This window comes from Syngnathus typhle, linkage group LG9, assembly GCF_033458585.1.
Source record: "Syngnathus typhle isolate RoL2023-S1 ecotype Sweden linkage group LG9, RoL_Styp_1.0, whole genome shotgun sequence".
NCBI lineage: Eukaryota > Metazoa > Chordata > Actinopteri > Syngnathiformes > Syngnathidae > Syngnathus > Syngnathus typhle.
This window is the reverse complement of record NC_083746.1, coordinates 3,324,107-3,345,963: the sequence shown is the minus strand read 5'-3', so window position 1 is coordinate 3,345,963 and position 21,857 is coordinate 3,324,107. Positions and strand designations below refer to the sequence as shown.

General features: G+C 48.3%; 1 protein-coding gene across 3 annotated transcripts in view; it reads left to right on the top strand.

The window, feature by feature from the left end:
* Window positions 1-9,801: 9,801 nt before the first annotated feature.
* bcor (BCL6 corepressor) overlaps window positions 9,802-21,857 on the top strand; it is a 36,301-nt gene continuing 24,245 nt past the window's right edge. For 2 of the 3 annotated variants that reach the window (XM_061287597.1, XM_061287595.1), the window contains exon 1: window positions 9,803-10,507. The gene's annotated coding sequence lies outside the window, so the exon portion shown is untranslated. Of the gene's footprint in view, window positions 10,508-21,857 lie in introns of all 3 variants that reach the window. The other variant, XM_061287598.1, reaches the window with a different exon arrangement.

The following is a 21,857-nucleotide window of genomic DNA, read 5'->3' as shown; positions in this document are numbered from 1 at the left end:
GCGCCGCACATCAAATAGTTCAATTAGCCGCTTTGACTGGGGGCTGTTTACCCTTTGCCTCGTCCAATCATCAGCGTGCTCGTTAGACGCAAGCAGCGAGAACAAGAAGCAGAAGCATGACAGCGTGCCGCCAAACGACAAAATTCATTTGACCAGAACTGAGACGTAGGAATACAAGAATGTCGCAAGAAAAAGGGTCTTTTTTTTCTCTTTAAAAATCGTAACGCTGCAAGAATGTTATGAGAAAACATTACAGTGATTTACGGCATTATGACATACGGTTCCAACAATGTTACAAAAATCAAAATACAAGAAAATTCATAATGTTTCGAGAAAAAAGATTGTAAGTCCGGCCTTTCTGTGTGGAGTTTGCATGTTCTCCCCGTGCCTGCGTGGGTTTCCTACCACATTCCAAAAACTTGCATGGTAGTAGGCTGATTGACAGCTCCAAAATGTCCGTAGGTGTGATGGTTGTTTTGTCTATGTGTGCCCTGCGATTGGCTGGTGACCTGTTGAGATTGTAACCCGCCTACCACCCAATTACTGCTGAGATAGGCTCCAGCATGCCCGTGACACTCGGCGAACGCTTATGCGGTCTGAAAGATGAATGAATGAAAATAACCTGATATTTGGGGAGGGAGTTGGAATTTTTATGACCAAAAAAGTAAAATTGGTCAACTCAGTTTTGTCTTAGCTTTCTCCAGGCGGTGACCTAAAGTTTGTTGAAATGTGTGAACGCAAGAATCCTTTTCTTTTTGAATATCGGGAAGAATGCTTCATTCATTGTCTCCTTTTTTCTAAGTTATCCTAATTTTTGGAAAACAAATATGCAACAGAGCCTACGCTATTGTTTTTTTTTTTTTTATTCAAGACGCATGAAACATTTTGAAGGTCATGGACCCATTTGAAAACGGTGCTGTTGTCCCAAAACAAAATGGCGATCCAGTACAATCAACAGGTTTTTAGAACGTGATGTCATTAATAAAAAAATCAAAAAAATCGGGATAAACACGTACGGCGTCCCAATGTTGTTCAAAGGCTCCGTGTACGCGCCTCTCCGCGTTCACTCGTGACGTGACGTCAGCCCCTGCGTCCTGCTTCCTGTGCGATAACGGCGGCCAAACAGCCTCGCATCCGTCCTGGAAAGAGTTAAGTTCGTCGCGCGCGCGTGTATGCGCGCGCACGCACACACAGCCTGCCACCGCCCCAGATAACTGAGGGGCGCCTTTCCCCAGCCAGCCTGCCTCCGCTAATCGCAATGGCGGGGGGTGGAGGAGGAGATGCGGGTGGGGGGGGTGTAGCGAAGCGAAGCGCCGGCGGCCTCCTCACATCGCTGGGCTTTTTATTGACGCCGCCTGCCTGCCTGCCTGCCTGCTTCTGTGTGTGCGTATGTGCGCGTGTGTTTGTGTGTGTGCGCGGCTCAGCGCCAAAGAGGCGCGCGTGCGTATGTGCGTATGTGAGCTGAGCGCTAAAGAGGCGTGCGCGATTGGGTGTGCGCCGCGACAGAGGCGAGCCGGAGTGTGTGCGTGTCTGTGTGTGCGCAGCGGAGCGCTAAAGAGAGGCGTGTGTGCGCTGTGCGTGTATGTGTGTTCCCCGCCAGCAGCGGAAAGCGGGGAGAGGCGGGGAGCTGCGAGGGTGGGTGGCGAGGTTATGAGCGGAACTCGACAGAGGCCGACAGACGCGCGGGAGGGAGGGGAGGGGAGGGGACTGACGTGACGGAGGAAAGGGGGGGCGGGGGGAAGGGGAAGGGCGAGAGTGTTTCTCGTGCTGCGCTGCTGAGCCACCACCGCCGCTTTTCGGCTTCGTGAGACGTTTGAAGGATTTCTCGCTTTTATTTGTTTGGCTCAAAAAGAAATGCTTTGCAATCGCGGCGATAAATGGGAAGGTTGATGGGGAAATTGTAGTTATGAGAAAAATAGCATTGCCATGTTTGTTACGCTGGGAAAAACAGAAGAAATTCTGAGAAAATGTTGTATTATGAGGCAGAAAGTCGTAACGTTGCAAGAACAAAGTTGTACGATTTTGAAGACTTTTAAAAGGACTTTCAGAAATGTATCAATTACATTGAAATGTTGCAAGACAAAAATCGGTGATAAATCGTACGAGTACTAAGTCATAAGGTAACACGAAACTGTTAGCTGGCAAAATTAACGTTACGTTAAAAGAAAATACGAAATGTTTATGGGAATGCAATTGTAAGTTTATGGAGTAAAATCGTAATCTCCTGGATAAATTCGCAAGGTAAAAAGCCAAATTGTTACGTGGATAAAAGTAAACAAAGGAAAAAAAGAAAAAAAACTCAAGGTTACGAAAATAACAACGTAAGGTCACAAGATGGAGTAATGTTAACGAATTAACGTCATTCGTCACTAAGTCATTCGTTTAAATCGTGTCGTAGTGTTGAGACAATAAAATATCAATTGTATTTTCACTTAAAAATCGTAAAGTTGTCTTTTAAAAGAAAAAAAGTACGAGAATAAAGATGTATTCTCACGCAATAAATAATTGCAGCTTCTGTAAGAATGATCCTCACACGTGGACGTGTGCATCTGATTGATCGCGTGTTACCCCCCTTTGATTGATTGTATCGATGAACCTATAGCAGTCTATCGATTAGATCCTAATCTATAGGCCCATCCCTCTCGCTCCCTCTCTTTCCTCTGCTTTGGCCGGGAGCCTGACTCGTCCCGCCGAGCCTGCCTGTAATTATCCCCAGCGAGGCCGCGCTAACTCAGCGTGGTGCGCCTGTGGGGAACAACCGGTTAGCGCCACACCGGAGGAGAAGGGGGGAAGGGCGCGTGTGCTAATGTGTGCACGTGCAGCGCTGCAAGAAAAAAAAAAAAGGAGGAAGCTGTCTTTGTTGTTGTTTTTCTTCAGCATGTCCTTTCACGAACCCACGAGCTGAGTCCTTGCAAGGCAAATTAGACGTAGTTAATGACTTCACAACAAAGGAAAACGGGACTCTTTTCACCGCTCTCGATGTTGGGGCCGATCTTTAATTTAGAAATTCTTATTTTCCTTTATCGTCGTATCTTATGGACATGAAGTGTTTTCCTCTTTAGGCAACATTAAGCTGGAGTGAGCACATTTGGAGAGGAAGGCATTAATATTCATAAAATACAAAATTGTGGTGTGACCGTTTTAATATTTGCAGCGATGGCCTAAATAGAGATGTCCGCATAAATTTGGGTGACGATTAATCCCAATTTTCTGTCATCAAGTGACTGTCAGCTTTTTCAATATGGAGGAAAACTATATATATTGGGGCAGTCATTTTATAGTTTTAGATGCTGATGTGATCATGAGTTGAGATGTCCGAATAAATGATGATGATTTGGTGATGATTGGTCGTGGTTTTTCAGGTGATGGTACGGTGTTCACAATAACTCATTCTGAAAAACGTTGCATGAAGTTTTGCATTATGAGTCATTATGAAAAATCTTACAACCAAAAATGTGACTATGAGAAAAAATCCTTTTATTTTTATGGTTATCATTTTTAAGCAAGGTAGTCCTCAATTGTACTACCGTAATTTTCGGACTATAAGTCGCGTTTTTTTTCATAGTTTGGGTGGGGGGGCGACATATACTCAGGAGCGACTTATATACATATATATAGGTTTTTTTTTTCACTTTTTGGGGCATTTTATGGCTGGTGCGACTTATACTCCGGTGCGACTTATAGTCCGAAAATTACGCTACATCAAATCAAGAACCATCATTATTTATAATCTGATAAAAATTAACAAGGTGGCTGGATTTGTAGGTCAACTCAACCAGTCGCCTTGCGTGAGGATTGCGCGAGAAGAAAAAAATGGTCGCCGCCACAGCCGGGAGACAGCTGTGATGAATTAAAACAAATGAGCCTCGTGATCGTGCAACTTCCACGAGGCTTTGTGTTCCGCCGGTCGGCCTGCCGGCCGGCCGACATCAGTGCGTGTGCGCGGCGGGGATTTCGTGCGTTGGCTTGCGCCCGTGTGACTTGCACTAAGCGATCCATAACAATCTGCAGGTGGATCGTGCTGATTAGTCCCGGCTGCTGCGGCCTGACCTGCGTGCAAAGAGCTTCCTGCAATCTGAGCCTGGGTGTGTGTGTGTGCGTGTGTGCGTGTGTTTTATGTTGGCAGGCAGCCCTTACTGAATGTGTGTCAGCCCACTCTCTCAGCGTGAGTGTGCGTGCGTGTGAGTGTGTGTGTGCACGGGCGCGTGTGTGTTTTTGAGGACAGCATGCGTATATTTACCAAAGGGGTGTTTTTGTGCGAATGTGCAGCCAGTCCAGTGCTCCAGTCTGATTGCGGCAGCAGATGGCGGGATCACTGCGACCTCCCAGGGCGTCGCGCCTTCGCCGGGGTGCTCCCGTCTCGATCCCTGCGTGTGTACACAACGAGTTGCTCTTTTTTACGAGGCGCGCACCTGAATCCGTGGACGGCGGACACATGTGGTAGGAGATGGAAGGACGGCGGACTTTCAAGTGCATTCCTGCTCGCCGCGCTCCGACTCAAAGAGACACGTGCGGGCTTTTTGAAAACCGCCGACGTCGCTCCGGGTCGTAAAAAGCGCAGCTGTTGATGCCTCTCTGACCAGCTCTCGGCAAAGCTGGAAGGGGGGGGGGTTCTGTTTCGCGGAAGAAGGCTACAGTCATTCTAGAATCCAGTTTTCCAGCGAGTGCTTGAGCCAGGACCAGGAGGGTGAAACATGAAGGATCTCATTGCGATCCGCTTGGATTATTCTCTTTTTTTTTATTGGACTTTTTTAGCAGCCATTTTCTACGCCAAATTCACCACAGAGACTTTCTTGGTTTAGAACCATGCCAAGCTAACTGATGACAGATTCTGCACAAGCACCGTGACTCCCACTCCCTCCCCCCCGCAAGAAGGGTGATAACAAGGCCACACAGGGTGCCCCCGTTCACCCTTCCCAGGAGACTCTTGTTTGGTGGGTTCATCTTTCGAAGGGTCATTTATCCAAAGGTCATTCCAACTGGAGGTAAACTGGCCTCCCTACCGACTTGCAACGTTCAACACCATCTGCAAGCGAAGGAAAAACTGCAGACCTCAACCTGGAAAAGGCACAGTGGCCAAGTAGTCCAAGTAGTAGACCTCCCAAGCTCGCAAAATTTGACACTACCTGCAAGAGAAGGAGACGCTAGGCAACTTACCTGGAGTTCAAAGAGAATGGAACTGACCGTCTTAAACAGTCAAGGTCATTGGTTTGGTGGCCAACTTCAAACAGACTGAAATTTTGTCACGTCTCTGGGATCCGTCACACAAGGGCCACCTATCCAGGGGTCCTTGTAACCTGACCCCTTTTGACTGAAGTTCAACTAGTCTCACAACCTCAATATGGAAATAGCTCGGTAAGCATGGCTCGGTAACTTAGAAGTCAACGAGACAGACTTGTTGGCATATGCCTGAAGCCCACAACACAGGAGTGACCTATCCGATGTGTCCTAACGGGGCTTCCAACTGAAGGTTAATTGGCCTCCAAATGTTTGATGCTGCATACTCAGAAAGAAAGCCTAGTGACTTCAAGAATCAACAAAGCACAACAATCACGGGATTAATAGTCAAGCTCTCCAAAGACCCACATTTATTGGAATATGTCTTGAGACCCTCACGTAGGGGTTGCCTCTCAACGGGGGTTCTTCCAACTAGAACCCTTGAGCCTACTTTTTGACACGATACATCGCAAAGTGAGAGACTGTAGTACCCTCAACAACCTCTAAATTGACTGTGGCATCATAGGGGGTGAGCGTCGTGTACTCCGAGGACCAGCTCATGCATCCAACCCTAAGGATCCACGCTTGTTGGCATGGTTCCAACCATAATGGTAGCACACTCATCGAAAGTGACAGTAGACACCCGTGACATATTAACACTGAGGGGCTGGCATGTGTTAAAAAAAAAAAAAAAAAAGTCAGTGTGAGGGAAACAGGGATGAGGTCCAACATGGCTGAGTGCGAAGACACCTTGCCAAGGGGTGAAGATGGTGCCAAACTTGAAAATGTTGGCAGAACCACTTGAGTGCTGCTTTGCCTTCAGCTTGAAAAAAAAAAAAAAACATTTGCAAGACAATATCTTGTCTCTCTTGCAGCCTTGAACTTTTAGGGTGTTCTTGAGGATGGAGCCATTTGCGAAAACTCTCAGTCACCAGCCGTGAACAAAAAGGAATGACCCCCGCTAAACAACAAATTGGTCTGCACTAAGTCAGCATTTTACAACGTAAAATGGAGCCCCCTTTTAAAATGGCCTCCAGGGTTTATAAATTTAAAAATCTCGACCTTGTGTTTTTCATTGGACGAGCAACAACGGCCTTGTTGACTGCGTGGCTGCACTATAGATGACTTGTTTGTGCCGTGGCTGCTCACCAGCCATGACTGTAAATGTCACACTGCGTGACTATTCTTCCTGCCTGTGACGACAATTAATGAGGAAACGTGAGGGAGGAAAAAAAACAAAACGAAGAGGCCGTGTTTCAATGCAGTGTGACGTTTTCTGTTGAAAAGAGAAATGTCATTTTCACACGTGATTTGAAATTTCAGGCTCTGTTTTCTGAGTCCAGCTCCATTGAAAGATAAACGTAAAGATAAATAGATGAATAGATTTAAAATCACATGTCAAGGATAACATTTTGTTCAATTTTTGTTCAAGTGGCTTTTAAAATAAAATAAAAAAACCATATTTATTACGCAACAAATATTTTGTTACAGATTGAAGCCAAGATCATTGACGTTGACAGACATGATTTGCGTTCACAGGCCACACAGAATGATCTGGCGGGCCAGACCTGGCCCCCGGGCCTTGACTTTGACATCCATCAAAAAATAAACCGAGTTTAGCTGATCGATGCCGTCTGTCTGCAAAAACTGACTTGGACACAACCCCGTCGTTGCTCACGCGTTTCATAGAAGTTGCACCATTGTGTGCAAGCTAAACGCCCCCCCACCCCCTTTCTCGTCTCAAAGACCTTCCGCTTGTCCTCCCGCTATGCTCACATAAAAAGAAAGAGGGGGGGGGGGAACTCCCGATGGCAAAACAGTTTGCCGTCAGAGTTGAGCCTTGCTGGTTTTTTTTCCCTTTTTTGTTCTCGCACACGTGAGAGCCGCGCTTACTGCCTGCCGCAACTCCTACTTTCAACAGCTGTGGTCGAAAAGCAGCCAGAGCCTCGGTTTGCCAAGTCTTCCTCTTTTCCGACTCCTACTCTGCTCCCGACTGCCTGTCTTTGTGACTGTCTTCCTGCCCGCCTGCCTGTCTGTCCGTTCCACCAACACGCATGCACATCATGCGCACACACCTCAGGCTTCAGCCTCCTCCTCCTTCACTTGACATGGGAGCCTTAACAGATGTGCCCCAGCCTTGAGCGGACACCCCCCACAACACACACACAACCCCCCCTCCCTTCCATCTCCGCTGCCTCATGCCTCACGGATCACAGCCGGGGAAAAAAGGAAAAAAAAGTGACACTTTATGTGAAAATGTCAATTGTCTAAGATCATGCAGGTTTGGGCATAAATACGTGAAATTGACCCATTTCAGCCCCCGGACCCTCAGTTTGGGAAACCCTGATTCAATTACTTGTTACCTTTAAAGTTATGAAGACAACATTAGCGCCTTGCTCATGGGAACTTTGGGCATTTGAAATGGAAGGCCTCCCTTGATTGTCATTGTTCAATTAAATGCAACAAAATATTTTCCTTATGGTGCAATAAACAATTAATAACCTTAGTAAACAATAAAACAAGTACAGTTATGAGTGCATATGCTAGTCCAGGTAATCAAACCTGTAGCCTTTTAGGTCATAGGTCATATACTTAACCACTGGGCCACCATGGCTCAATTAGTCTGATGAGCAACAAACACACACAAAAAGCCCACGTTTGTAACTTATACTCATGCTTCTATACACATCAACCTTGAGTACCTTCGTTGCCCCTCAAGGGGAATCGTACCGGGGGTCTCTCATGTTTCAGGTGGCCCTAATTACACCCCCTAGTCAACTGTGCAGTACCTTCATGACACTTTTCCATCTGCAAAAGTGGGTATGATCACTACCTGGTCCATTGGAATTCCATGTGTGGTTGCTCATTAGTCTGGCAATGATACAAGGAAGGACCAAAACAAAACATTATCCTGAGTGATTATTCTGGGGTGTGCGGTATGTCAAGGGTTATATTTCCTCCCGGTTCAGCTCAGAAAGCAGTCGCGGCAGCGATTGTAAATATTCAGTATTTACGATGGCAAATCCTTACAACGTCGATGTCGGCCGAGCGACGGACTCTGTTATGTGAAACAATAGTCAATCAGCTTCGGTTGCCTCCCGTAGCTCGATCTCCGTTTTTTTTTGCACTCATACACAATACTAAAACATGCTCATACAGAATACTGAAATCCTTTCGTACACCATAATGAATAAATACCATTCTGATGTTTCCTGCTTATGTGGGGACTCTCAAAACTTAAATATCAGTTACGTTAAGCTGATTCCCCCCTGGGAGGGAAACGCTAATATCAGGTTACCTCAACATCGTCACCTCAATTTATGAAGGACCTTCAGACTGGACTTGAATTATTTTTCAAATAAAAGAGCTATATTTTAAATAAAATTTATTTTAAATTTATTTCAAATAAAAGAGCTAATAGGTTGAATATTTTTTCATATTTTTAAGATCTATTCGATTTTTAATTGTCTTAGCATTTTAGCATATTCTTGCTTTGTGTTATTTTCATTGAGGAGACGACTAGAACGGTGAATTTCCCCTCCGAGCTACAACAACTACTTAAAACTATCACACGTTTTCTTTTCATCCTCTTCTTTCTTCCCCTCTTTGCATTCCCTCTGTTGCTTGCCTCTTTTTTGTTGGTGGTGGTGTGTTTGACAACAAGCTGCTAGAAGGGGCCCCCAAGGTAGATTCCCGAATCCCGATGTGCAGTGTACATGGGGGGTTTCAGTTGTGTCGTTGATATGGACCAATCTCAGCCATGTCTTCATGGGACCCCCCCACCCTACAATGACCAGCCAGTAATATCCAGTAAGGGGGCCTTTGCGGGGGATTCCTGACACCCTGTCATTGCAGCACTGCCATGTTTTTGTCATGGGCCTTGTCAGAGATACATATATAGGGGGCGCTTCGGAAATTGCCTTGGGTTGCGTGCCCTGTTGCGACATTGCTGTAAAGCAGGGTGCGCACATACCCCAAATCTGGCCAAATATGAGCATTTTTGCATCCCAGCGACCGAAAGGACGTTGGATGGCTTTCAGCTGAGTGATTATCCTGTTGGGTGTGGGACTTAAACCTGTTCAACAGTGGTGCCTTCACTCACGAGTTGAAGTCATTCCATGGTCAACACAAATCATTCATATTTCAACGCAATATGTGCTTAATCCGTTCATCATTATATTTTTTCAAAAAATTTTTTTTAATTGGGACAAATAGCACTTGTGTTGAATAAAACGCAATGAAAGAAAAAAGAAATAAACCGTTTTTATAAAGTGTAATTGTGAAACCACTTTGGTCAAACGCAACATTGGTGTTCTGTGTGCTCTCCTCCTGCCGCTTTTCCGTTCGATTGTATTTGGCTTCTCGTCGTAATGGCACCAACTTTCATGTTGCGCCGCTAAATGCCTCGCCTATTGCTGTTTTCCAGTTTCCGCGGAGCTCGCGTGTGTGCGAGTGTTTGCGTGTGTCTGGGTGTGCGTCAGCGTCTCTCTGATGTGTGTGCGCATGTGTGTGCGCGCGTGTGTGTGTGCGCTTGGAGGCTTATGCTAATTGCGGTCTCCCGACTGGCCTTCTGGGTAGCGTCTGCGCGAGTGGGAGTGGAGCGAGTCGCTCGGTCTCGACAGCATTCAGCCAGCACTCCGCGCGGCACTCCCCGTACGTACGTACGGCTCCGTGCGAGGCTCCGTCCGATCACTCCACCGACGCTTCTTTTTCCTCTTCGCCGGCTTCTTCTGATTAATTCTCTTCGGTGTCATACTGAAGAGGGGAGCCGCGCCACGCGAGGCGGAACTATCTCCGGACCTAGGACCCCCTTCCCCGGCTCTCTCGAGCGCAACCGGCCCATTAGGGCAGACGACAGGACGGACGGGCTCCGCGCGGCCGGCCACCCGCCATGGAGTGACGGAGACGAAAGCCGAGTAGGACGGCGTGCTCCGCTCAAAGCTATAATGGCGCTGCTGCCGCCGTCGCCGCCGCGAGTTTCGGCCGATCTCAGTTAATTTCCCCGCGGACGTCGCCACCTGTATCTCGTCGGTGGGCCGACCGGTGCTTTCGCGGACCCTTCAAGAAAGCCTCACGGGATTTTAAACTGAACAGAATCGCCTCTGATTTCGAACTAGAAACTCAACTTTTCTCAAAAGGATGACTTTCCTCTAGTTTTTTTTTTTTTTTTAATTTTATTTCAAGCGGATAACCGGATCCACACTTTGAGGTTTTTTTTTTTTTTTAACTTGGTAAAACGAGGACAAAAAAAACGGCACAAGTTTGCTGGAAGTGACGCCGAATTATCCAGGTGAGACGAACGGCATTATTTCTACTTTTATAAGCTTTTAATTGTTTTGGACTATCCTGCGCGCGCGCGTGCGCGCGCGTGTTTGTGGAAAAAAAAGAGTGCGAGAGAGAGCGAAGAAAAAAAGTAAGGGACCTCGTGATGGATCCGAAAATCACAAGAAGTCTGCCTTGGTGGTGATGGTGGTGCTTGCTTGGTGGTGTGCGCACACTGGGAGCGGAACGGGCCACTTCTAAGAATAGCGCATAGGGTGGTCTTTGTGTGTTTTCGGCGGGGCAATGGCATGTGCTTGATAAATAACACACACACACACGAGCGCGCGCGAGTGGTTGGGTCCGGTCCGGCCGTGAGCTTGGCCCCCCCTCCCCACACTCCCCTTCCCACCCGCGGCTGTCTTGTCAAGCGGACCCCGGGGCGCAAGTGCCAGGCGGTCCGCCACGGTGAATAAATTCAGCGTTTTCACACTCTGTGTGGTGCGACCGAGTGTCTTCACTGCGTGGGTAGTGGTGGGGTGCGCGTGAACGTGCGCGCACACGGAACCCGTGCCGCTCAAAAACAAGGTTACGGAAGCCAGCCTCGCCCTGCCAAAAAGGTTCAGTTGGAGGGCATCCCCGCAGTGTTTGTGCGTGCGCGTGCGCGACTGTGGCTGCGTCACCGGAGCGCGCGCGTGTTTGTTTTGTTTGGACAGGAGTGGACGTTGATCGGCGGCTTTCGTCAGCCTCGAAGCTGTTAGGGAAATGTGCGCGTGGGGCATTGTGTACACAACACACACAGACACTCATGCATGCGTGGATCAAGGTCTAGCAGGTGTGTTCTTTGTGACTTTGGGCCTCGTTCTCGTGCTCCGCTTCATCCCAAAGACCCCCCCCCCCCTCTTTAAAAAAAATAAACTCCCCACCTCTATTTTTGTCACTTAATCTCTGCTTGAGCTCTCAGCCACTTTCATCCCCTTCCATTGTTGTATTATTAATCGCAGGTTTTATTTTGGTTTTGCACGCGAAGCGGGCGCCAACGATCGCCGCCTCCGCGATTTGGGTGAGCTAGTTCTTCCGAGTAGAACTCCACTCGACACAAGCCCCCCCCAAAACCACCCCCATGTCATGTTGTCCCGCGCCGCCCAGCGCCTTCTGTCCTAGAGCCACCCGGGCACTAATTAGGGGGACGCTCTCTTAGGACGATCGATGCGCCTCGTATTGGCTGGCTCCAGCTCATTAACGAGCTTAGTGAGGGAGGCGGCCGTAAAAGCTCTAGCTTCAGCAAGCCCCCACCACCACCACCACCACCACCATCTCACCCCCACTCTCACGTAAGCAGCCAATCCACGTCGGACCGGAGAGGGCTGTAAATGCATGCGTCTGCTGCAGCAAGGCAGGTTTGGGAGCGCCGGGGGCCTCGTGTTGGGACCTCTGCTTTTTATGAGGGGGAGGATTAAGTGATCGAGGCACAGAGGGGGTAGGAGGTGGAGGAGGCATCAGGGGGCTTTGACACATGAATAAAAGGTTAAATGTGCTTAAAGCAAACCTTGACATCGGGGGGAAGATCGTAAAGTGCGGGGCGAGCCTACTTTTTAACGCAAGAATCCAACAAAGGATTAGTTGCGGAAAAAAAGATTGCTGAGCTCTCTCGATTTAGTCGAAACGTGCTTCTTCTGATCGAGTAAACAAAATGTTATCACATGGTAGGTGTTTCAGGGCTAACCTAGTAAATGACTTATCAGTATACCGCGATAACACTTCAGACCATTCGTTTTGTCGTTAGTACCATTTTTAGTGTGTGTGAGTCCGGTTCGCAAATGAACATTGTTGGGAGGGAGAAGATGATGCGAGCGAGGCAGAAAAGTCTTACGGTATGGAGCGGTTTATTGTACTGCAAAACACGGCACAGGAAAACCGTCTGTGACCACTGAACCGACCCAACCATTTGAGTCGAGGCTCGAGGTACTCCATGGCGGAGTGATCTCATTTCTTTGCGTTCCCTCAAATGTTCATAACTTGACAAGTGTAGTGGAGAAAAAGATGATATACATAAATCGTTTGGATGCAATCACTTTCACGTTTTCAAATTTTCACAACGGGATCAATTAGATTTATGACAAAGGTTCCTCGGTAGTTCGTCATCGCAATACAAACCTTATTTATGTAGCAGATAGAAAACCAAAGAAGAAACCAAAGGGCCCTCGTTGAGCCTTTCGATGCTGACTTGATGTAGCGTCATGCCAAAATCATGTACATCATGGCCAAATAGTTTGCTGTAGCTTAAACTATAACCAATGCTAACTTTTATCCCCGTGGTTCATGTGGGCTAGCCCCATATATGTCGCTCATCATAAACTGCTGAACCAGAATTTCCACTCTTATTTTTCTTTGGCTCGGCAAAATCACGTCGAAATGAGGCATGCAGGGTTCATTTTGAGAACCTGCTAATGGCAACAAGATTGGTTCCCCCCCATAAAGGGTTAACCGCGGGTGTAGTTTGGCAAGGTTAACGTGGGCTGCTACCCCGGTGAATTCTGGTGGCGGTAAATCGATATTGTGAAATAGCATCCGCGCTAATCTCTTAAGGGTTGGGGGGAAGCACGGCATTGTTTAAGATTGCAGTCACTTCCCGCTCCGGCCACAAATAAACCGCGCACGTAGCGCAAAGATGGCTATGTGAGATTACACACCTGTCTGCTCTAGAATGCAGCCGCCAGAGTCGACGTGTTCATTTACGTGCACGGCTGTGGCAGGGCGGCGTGATCCTTCAAACTTTTTGTACCAGTTGGCCTGCCGAGTCCGATGACTCAAACGCAGGCTGCCATCTTGCTCAGCGTTCTTGGGTTGGCCTCGCGGTGTTGCTAGCCAAAACACATACGTATAGGTCATCTGCAGCTACCAAAATAATCTGCTGTCAAATGTCATCCCGTCTGTTCCCTCCAATAACCTGAAAAACTCTGAAGCCCTGCCTGCTGGGCTGGGAATGTTTTTTTGGTCTTTGGACCGAGCGCAGACGCGCAAACCCAAATACTTGGCATTTTGCGCGCTGCTTATTTATAGCGCGACTGTCATTTTCCACTGCGCGGCCGGTGCGGGGGCTGATGTGTTTTCCAGGTGTTGGAACAAGGGGGTCTGAGGCGCAGTGTTGGGGGCGGGGTGACTTGCCGTCACGTCACATGACCTCACGCTTCCTCGGAAGCCATTGCATCACGGTGCCTTTATTTGTCAAAGAAAGTGTGCACTTTCCAGGTGATTCACGCCCTCCCCCTTGCAGCTAAAGTAGCTTCATTATGCACTAATTCAATTAGCACAACTGACTTGTATTAATTATAAAAATGCAATCACGCGTCTGAGCCTTATCTTTCCACATTAATTCAAATGAGCATATTTTCACTCGGCTGAAGGGGGCCACACACTGGGAATGTTTTTATTTTTATGTAAATCAGACAATAGTTTGTCGTTTTCAAAAGAGACGCGCCAAGCGAATGAGCGGAATCGTCGCGTCGCCGTTTAGCGACAACCGTGCTCACCCCCCATTTTAAAGCAATTAACCTTCTGTTTGTCCGCTTTTCTAATCTGGAATCAATAAGGGCCACGCACGGAATAGCTCCCCCTGATTGAGCACATCAATAAAAGCACGCGGGCGCTTTGGCAGCGCTCCGCAAGTAAGGCTGGGCGGAGGGGGGGCTGGTGGGGGCGAAATTAATAAAATCCGAAAAGGACGGTGTTGTGTTTCATGTCTCTAGTCGGAGACGCGGGCTCTTTTTTTCCGTTGTCACGCCTGGATGGAAGACAACAGGCTCGCCGCTGCCGAGGCGGCCTGCGTGTGAACAAAAGCCGAGGAGAGATCGGTTTTCCAGGCGCCGCTGCGCAGCTCCCGGAGGAGACGTCACGGTTTGATTGAAGCTATGCTCCGTGCCGGCCTCCCGGGACCTCGCCATGAAACGGGAGAGCGGACGCCCCCCCCGCCTCATCCCCCTCCACTCCCTCCCTCCCTCTCTAGCCCGCTCTTTTCTCGCCTCGCTCCACAAAGCTTTTTGTTTCGACGCGGTCTGGAGCGCTCGGAGCGCTTCCCCGCAGAGATGTGACGGCCGCCGCACCTCCCCCTCCCTGCCCCCTCTCCTCCGGGGGGTCGAGCGAGACTAGCGCAGTCCCCGGAGATCCAGACGGGCCTCTCACGTGATGGCACGTGTTCCCGTGGTCTTGGCTCGCACGCGGTTCGCCTCGAGAGGTTTCCTCTCGGGCACACGGATGACTTTACGAGATCACATACCGTAATTACGCACGCTCGTTTTAAGTGTCCTTGCACCGACCGGATGGTCGCGCCATTGATTGGATGTGCCGCCGAGTCTCTCGGTCCCGCTGCCGGCTCGTCTTGGTTGGGCCTAGTTTTAATTTTAGCAGCAGGAGCCTCGGGCAATTCATATTCCTGACGTAATCCTGCCTGTGCACAACGGAGCGTTGGCCACTCGCCCGCAGTCTGCGCACAGCAGGAATGTGTATCGCCTCGTTGAATATTTCCACCTGACTTGGCCGGCGTGCAAAGCTCCCACCGACTTAACAGTATGAGCCTTCTTTCCACCACGCAGTATGGTACGGTTCAGTTCAACACTTTCTTTTGTTTTCAAAATACTCCAACCACTTTGATCTGTAATGTGCAAATTCCAAATCTCCGCTGCTTGAGAGTATGGCCGCTAATCGAAAGAAAACCATTTCATCTACGTACAGTAAACGTGTACAAAATAGATGGACAAAAACGGCCTCATCGCTTGCTGCTGTGGAGGCCGAAGTTCACGACAACCTCCACGACTGCGGTGTCCTTGAGCAAGACACCGATACCAAGAACTGCCCCCTTCTCCAGTGCGTGTGTTTGCTGTGTCTGCTAATGTGATGGGGCAAATGCGGAGGTCAAATTTTGTGTACATGACAAGGATGGTTCCCGTTCTTCTCGTTCTCTTCTTCTTCTTATGTGTGAGCGCATACATTCCAGTCCCAGCTCTCCACCCTCTTCGGCTGGGTGACGTCATAGGTGTGAACGCTTCGCTGAGATTCATAGAGCCCAATTTACCTTTATAGGCTACCGATAATTAAGGCTCCTATTTAAACAAAAGCATTCATCCTAAAGGGGGCGGAGTGATCTCAAGACCGCGGGGGGGGTGGGCCGGTCCTTTAAGCACCGCGTGCTTTAATTAAGACCATCCAGCATGAAAGCAGCGGCAGCGTATTCAAAGCAAAGTCAAGAAAGCTCCGGTAAAATGCTGCCCGACTCTTGCCTAGCGCATCCCCATTACAATCGGGCCCTTTGGTGACATAAAGAGCCATTTAGTTCCCATTTGGCCCGCGATGAATAGAGCCAGTTCAGCGGCCGCCGCCCAGGCCCCAGTGTCAGCATGGGAGGGAAGGGGAGCGGAGGGAGGGGGCGGCAGAATCACAATGCCGCCGTTGTTGACGGCGGAGAAGAGGCGAGGGAGGGGTTTGGCGGTGCTGAACCGTGCAGCGACTTGAATGCGTCTGTGCAGCGGGCCTGGAGGACGCGGGGGCCCCTTGTTTACAGCGTGCTCGCTAATAATGTGACAGCTGAGGAGGCGCCGCCGGCTCCCTTTCGGCTCTGCGCGGATCTGTCTCGCTTCCAGCCTCGTGTTTTTTTTTCCTTTCCCCTGTGTGCAGCGGAAGCTCCAAAGTCAAGCAGCCCCAAAGTGGTACCATTTCTGGCAAATATTACTCAAAAGTCAAACAAAACGTGGCAGATTAGAGTTTGGCTTTTATTTGACATTTATTTGTCTTATTGATGCAACCACAGAAGGGCACCAGTGATGTCAAAGTGTGATGCTGCCAACCGTGGAACTCAGAAAATTGGAAAATGTCATATAGGAACATGTTGACCTGTGCCTTCCGAGTAAAAAAAATAAATAAAATCATTGCATCTGAATCTCATTAGCTTTTCTTTTTTTTTTTTTGCAACCGATCTAATCCCAATCTAAAATGGCATGTTTCCAAAAGTGTCATGGCTAATGAGTACCACAAACAAACCTCTTTAGTTTGCGTATTTAAACGGCTAAATGTTTATCACCACATATGTATTCTCATAGATCTGTGGGAACAACCGGAGCTCATTTTGGTTCCTTCTCTGCTTCTTCTTCTTGTTCCTAATTATGCTGCTTCTCTTCCATTGTGGACCTTGAATGTATCGGTACTCTTATTTTGGATTTTCCCGATCCTGTAGAATCTTATCAAAAGAAACGATCGCTTTCAAATCTGCGCTACAGTGAATGACCAACCGCGACACAGCGTGGAACGCTTTATAAAAATAGCATCTTTTTTGCACGGCCGTTGCAGAAGGGTAGACACGGGGCAGAGACGGGAAAGGGGGGGGGGGGAGTTGGAGGCGGAGGGGGTGATCAATCGGACCATTTGGCACACGTCAGCCTGATGATCAATAACAATTAAAGGCGGCCACGCGTCCTTTTATGGCGCCAAGGTGTTAATGTTGTCGACAGGAGCGTGCGCGCTAAGTGTGCTTTTCTCCTCTGTGTGCTCATTTGAGCGTTTTAGTGTAGTGTGTGTGCGCGAGCGAGCGAGCGGGCGTGCGCGTTTGTGTGTGTGCGGCACGCAGAAAATCCTGTCACACGCGGCGGCGGCGAGACGCGGCCTCTGATTTGTGTGTGTGCGTGCACACCGTTTAATCCCTGTTTATCCCCCCCCCCCGCGCACACCCCCTCCCCTCCGAGCCTCCCACCCCCGTCGCTGTGGAGATTATCCTGCGTCACACTGCGCCCCCCTTCCTCCCCCTGAGCTGATCGCGGCTCTGCGCTCCAGCGCGCTTGGCAGGGCTCCAGGGACAAAAAGGGGGTAAAAAAAAAAAGGAAAACGAGCGGGAGGCCGCCGTCACCATCTCGGCACATCAGACGCACATTTTCCCTTCCACGCACCTGCAGACCAGCAGATACGTCAAATCTGTCGTTGACTTTGGTGCATAATTCCTCCGAGTGATCATAAAAAGCATTTTGGCCAAGTTGTGCTGCGCCCACACACGCGCACAGTACGGCTGCTGTCCTCCACCCCCTGTAGCCCCGCGAACACAACACGGGGAATTTGGTGGCCTCCGCCCAGGAGGAAATGATGAGCGGCGCCGTTGTTTGTTCCGGTGATGGAGGTCACGGTGAGTTCAAGTCGCTGCTGTCACAGGCAGGAAATCAACGGGATGAGGCAGGCGCAAGCGTTCGTCCGCTCTGCACGACCCCCCCTCCCTACCCTTTTATTTTGTATATATATTTTTAAAAATATATGACTTATTCTTTTCAAAAAGCGGGCAATACTGAACTCCAAAGCGACTCGGCTAAAAAAAAAAACACCCGGTGGTTTTTCTGTTTAATGGCGCGCGTCGGGGCTCCGCTGCTGCGGTCTGCTTTATAAACGCAGCACGACCGCTGCACCCCCCCGCCCCCATCCCTCCCACTACCGCTACCCCCCTCCTCTCCCAGCCTGCCTGCCTGTCTGCCTGCCTGCTGCCGGCCGGCCTGCGTGATGGATTGGACGGCCGTCGGGAGTTGTTTGTTGCCAGGGACGTGCGTCGACACACTGCCCCCCCCCCCTTCCCACCACCACCACCACCACCTACCTCCTCATTTCGTATCATTCCACGTGCAGAATGTCAACATGGCGTCAGGGAAATATCAAATTATTGGTTGCGTCCGGCTAATATAGGATTTTAAAATGGTGTAATGTGCTTGCCAAATCACTAGTTGGCGATGTAATTTTTGCAAACGATGTTTAATTGAACACATCACGCATCACAAGGCACGCTCAGTTATTGTTCCGCTTGCTGTTTTTCAATTTTTTTTTTCTTGGATGGGTTTTCATTACGAGATTTCACTACAATTATACCCTGCTTCTCTGTTGGCTTAGGTAAGTAGTTTTCCCTCCCCAAAAAACCCGCTATATTGCGACAGCTCATAAACACAAACGCTTCTACAACTTTCAATTTTGACGGTGACGTAATAAAATGTCCTGTTTTACAGACTACGGTTGTCGGTGTTGACATGAATGGATAACTTCATTTTCATATACTTATACATTTTAGGACTCGTTTTCAAATGCTCATTGACAAACTTTTTTGTAATACTAATCAATTTTAATCAAATGGACAATTAAGAGCTTTGCAAATGTAGCATATGTTTTGTGGAACTGATCGTGTACATGCAATTTTCAATACAAGTGAAGCATAAAAAATGATATGAATGTCGAGAGATGGAACCGTGGTAGAGCTTTAACGCAAGTAAAACATCTGTTTGCCTTCATCCAGCTGAATATAGCCTATAACAACTTTTTCGATTTGTTCCAGTCACCGTGATCATCAAGAGAGAAAAATACGAAGAGTGTGATGAGATTGGTTTTTTTCATTACTATTATTATTGTGCTCTCCTCCAGTCCAGCCTGTTGAGATAATGAGCATTACAAAGCAATCGACAACTGAAGAACTCGACTGGCAACTGGCCGCAATTTGGCAAATTTGATATTTTTTCACATATATATCCTATTGGCCAGTCCACAAGTGTGGATGCTATTTTTACAAACTGTTGACCACTCAGGTGTTGAAAACAGCTTGCTCTGTTATCTCGATGCAAAATAATGATTGAACAAAAATGGCATTTTTGGGGTCCTTGGAAAAAGTGACGATTTTGTAGGTGTATGAATTCCGCCCGATGCCAACCATGTGTTTATACAACAATAAATAGAGTCCTTAACTCTTAAGCGTATTTAAGACAAGATTCATCTTCCAAGTATCGTCGAAGCGTCAAACGGTGCGAGCGTTAGATGGACATTTAGCGTCGTATAAATGCCGACTAATTATTCTAATGTTAGCAAAGTATGATGCGCCCATTTTCCTGAGCTGTCGGCTCAGCCCATAATGACGACGGATAATGGAGCGGCGCTTCATCCCACTGTGCGCAATTTGTGCACGCAATGAGGCTGCAATGAGGGATTGGCGGAACTGCGTCGGCCACAAGCACGTCGGTGTGCACGTGTGTGTGCGTGCGTGTTTGCGCATGTGTGTGTTTGGTGGGATAATTGGGGGTGCAGTCACAGTCTGCAGCAAATTATTGTGGTTAATGACTTTTTTAACAATGCCAACACGTGGCACATGTGAAACTTTAAAGGTAAGCAACGCGCTATGCACGAGAGAAGGCTCAAGGCGGTCTTTTTGGGGTCAAAATGAACACACCTGCATTTGCCAGGCAATTAATAAAGATGCGCTGCCGAGCTCGCTCCTCATTAGACGAAATGTGTCACGGCATTAGACATGTCGTTGTGTATGTGGCTGCTTACTCAATCAGGAGGCACACAGGCGCCGGCCGGGCGAGAGACGGTACAGGGGAACCACTGCGCTGACATGTGGAAACTCTTTTCTATAAGAAATAATGGTCGAGGCAATAATGTCTTCCATGGTCAAACCCTAGTTTGCTCAAAAGTCGCAATGTTGTAACACTTTCTACTGCCATACAAATGCAAAATGGTGTGAGACGTACAAATCAAATGTCTACTAAACATGAGCAATTATTTGTTACATAGGTGATTTATAAGCGACATTTCATTATTTTCAACCGCCACACAAGTTTAAGTCGAAATAAAAAACACCAACTTTGTACTCCCCATAATCTGGAGCATATAAATCACTGCGCTCCATAAAGACAAAACAAAATTTGCAGGGCACATTCCATTTTAATTGTTTTTATTCATGAGGCCACATTGTGCTGAGCACTCAGGGCCGAGATGTTTGTATCAAACGTTTGACCGTGAGTCTAAATTGCACAAGAGCCCAAACGTAAGGTTGATTCCAACTCTTGATTCATTTATGTTGCCGCTTTGGCCGTACTGTACCGGGGACCTACTGTAGTAACACTTTGTTTGTGATGACTTGAAGCCCCGATTATACATCAGTGGGGACCGAAAGAAAAAAACAATTAGGGAGTTAATTGTTTGGAAGCTCCTTGAGTTTTATTCTTGCGACTCTCGTGGCCGTCTTGTGTGACTGCATGGTCTCTGAGGCATATTTTGTCTGAAAGTGGTCATCATTTTCAAAATATTACAACCTTCGGGGCAAATTGTTGTGCTTCCAGGGTTGGTGTTTTGCTGCAATTCCTGTTATTTTAATTTCTAGTTGGATGCCTGTGCGTGCGTATTTGCATAATAGCCAAAACCTGTTCATGCCCCCACCCCCCCTCATTTCACCACTCTGTCGTCTTAAGTTGCGCGTTTGTCTGTCAAGGCAGCATGCCGTCAAATGTCTACATTCCTATAAGAGGCTTATTTTTTGTTATCTTGTTCAGTCTCATTGAGCGCAGATTGCTTTTTCAATGCCAGATGAGCTGCTGTGGCGGTGTGTGTGTGTGTGTGTGCGTGCGTGAGACAGGAAGCGGGAGTGACGCATTTGCACGTGCATGCGCTCGCTGCGCCTCTGCACGCACGCCGTTTCACTTCTGTCATATGCGGATGTTGTCGAGGCAGGCCTGCTCGCCTCGGTCGGGAGGTGGTGTGTGTGTGTGTGTGTGTGTGTGTGGGAGGAAGGGGGTGGGGGGCACTGGGACAGGGAGGAACCGTGATGAGGGGCCGGCAGCAGCCTGATTAATGGGCCTCGGGTCACGGCAATAAAAGTGGCGTGCCAGCGAGGCTGGGCGTCGTTCCTCTGGGATGATAGAGGAGAGCGCTTTCTCTGCTGCTCTCAGCACTGCTGAGCACGGCAAGGCTTCGCTCTTTACTATTTAAAGGCTCTTTCCTCCCCCCACGCCTCAGCCTCCCACCTCCTTCCTGCGCAGGCTCCCCTTATTAGGGCCGCCTCACAAAAAAATGTCCTCATAAGGAGACATCGCGTGTGTAAATGCGGACAAGCCCCTAGCCTCCTGATTGCAAGTTGCCATTTTCCCATTTCGCCTTCTTGAATGAATGCGGCCTTATTATGTTGTATCAATTTTAGCATTCCTTCCAAGAGAAATTATCGTCCAACGCAACAAAAGTGTCATCCAAAGTCCAAAGCAACAAAAGTGTTGTTTTCCGTAAGACATTATCACAACGTTGAACAAAATTGGAGTAATTGTGCGACCATGTGAATAGATTGAAATTCATCTTGCTTGTTGTTTTCTTTTCAAAGCATGTGAAAGCCCCCGTGAAGCTAGCGTTCATATTTGCCAAGGCATCACAAGCAAACTGGGTTTAAGTGCTTTGCCTTCCTAACAATCTGTTAAAAGCGACAATCCAGCATTTCTGCTTCCATCAAAAGTGGGTCATAGCGTACTGAGTAGCCTGGGCACAGGCCCATGTACCACCTTAGGTGCGGTAAATTAAATTATCCCTTCTATTGTTATCACGGACCGCCCCCCCCC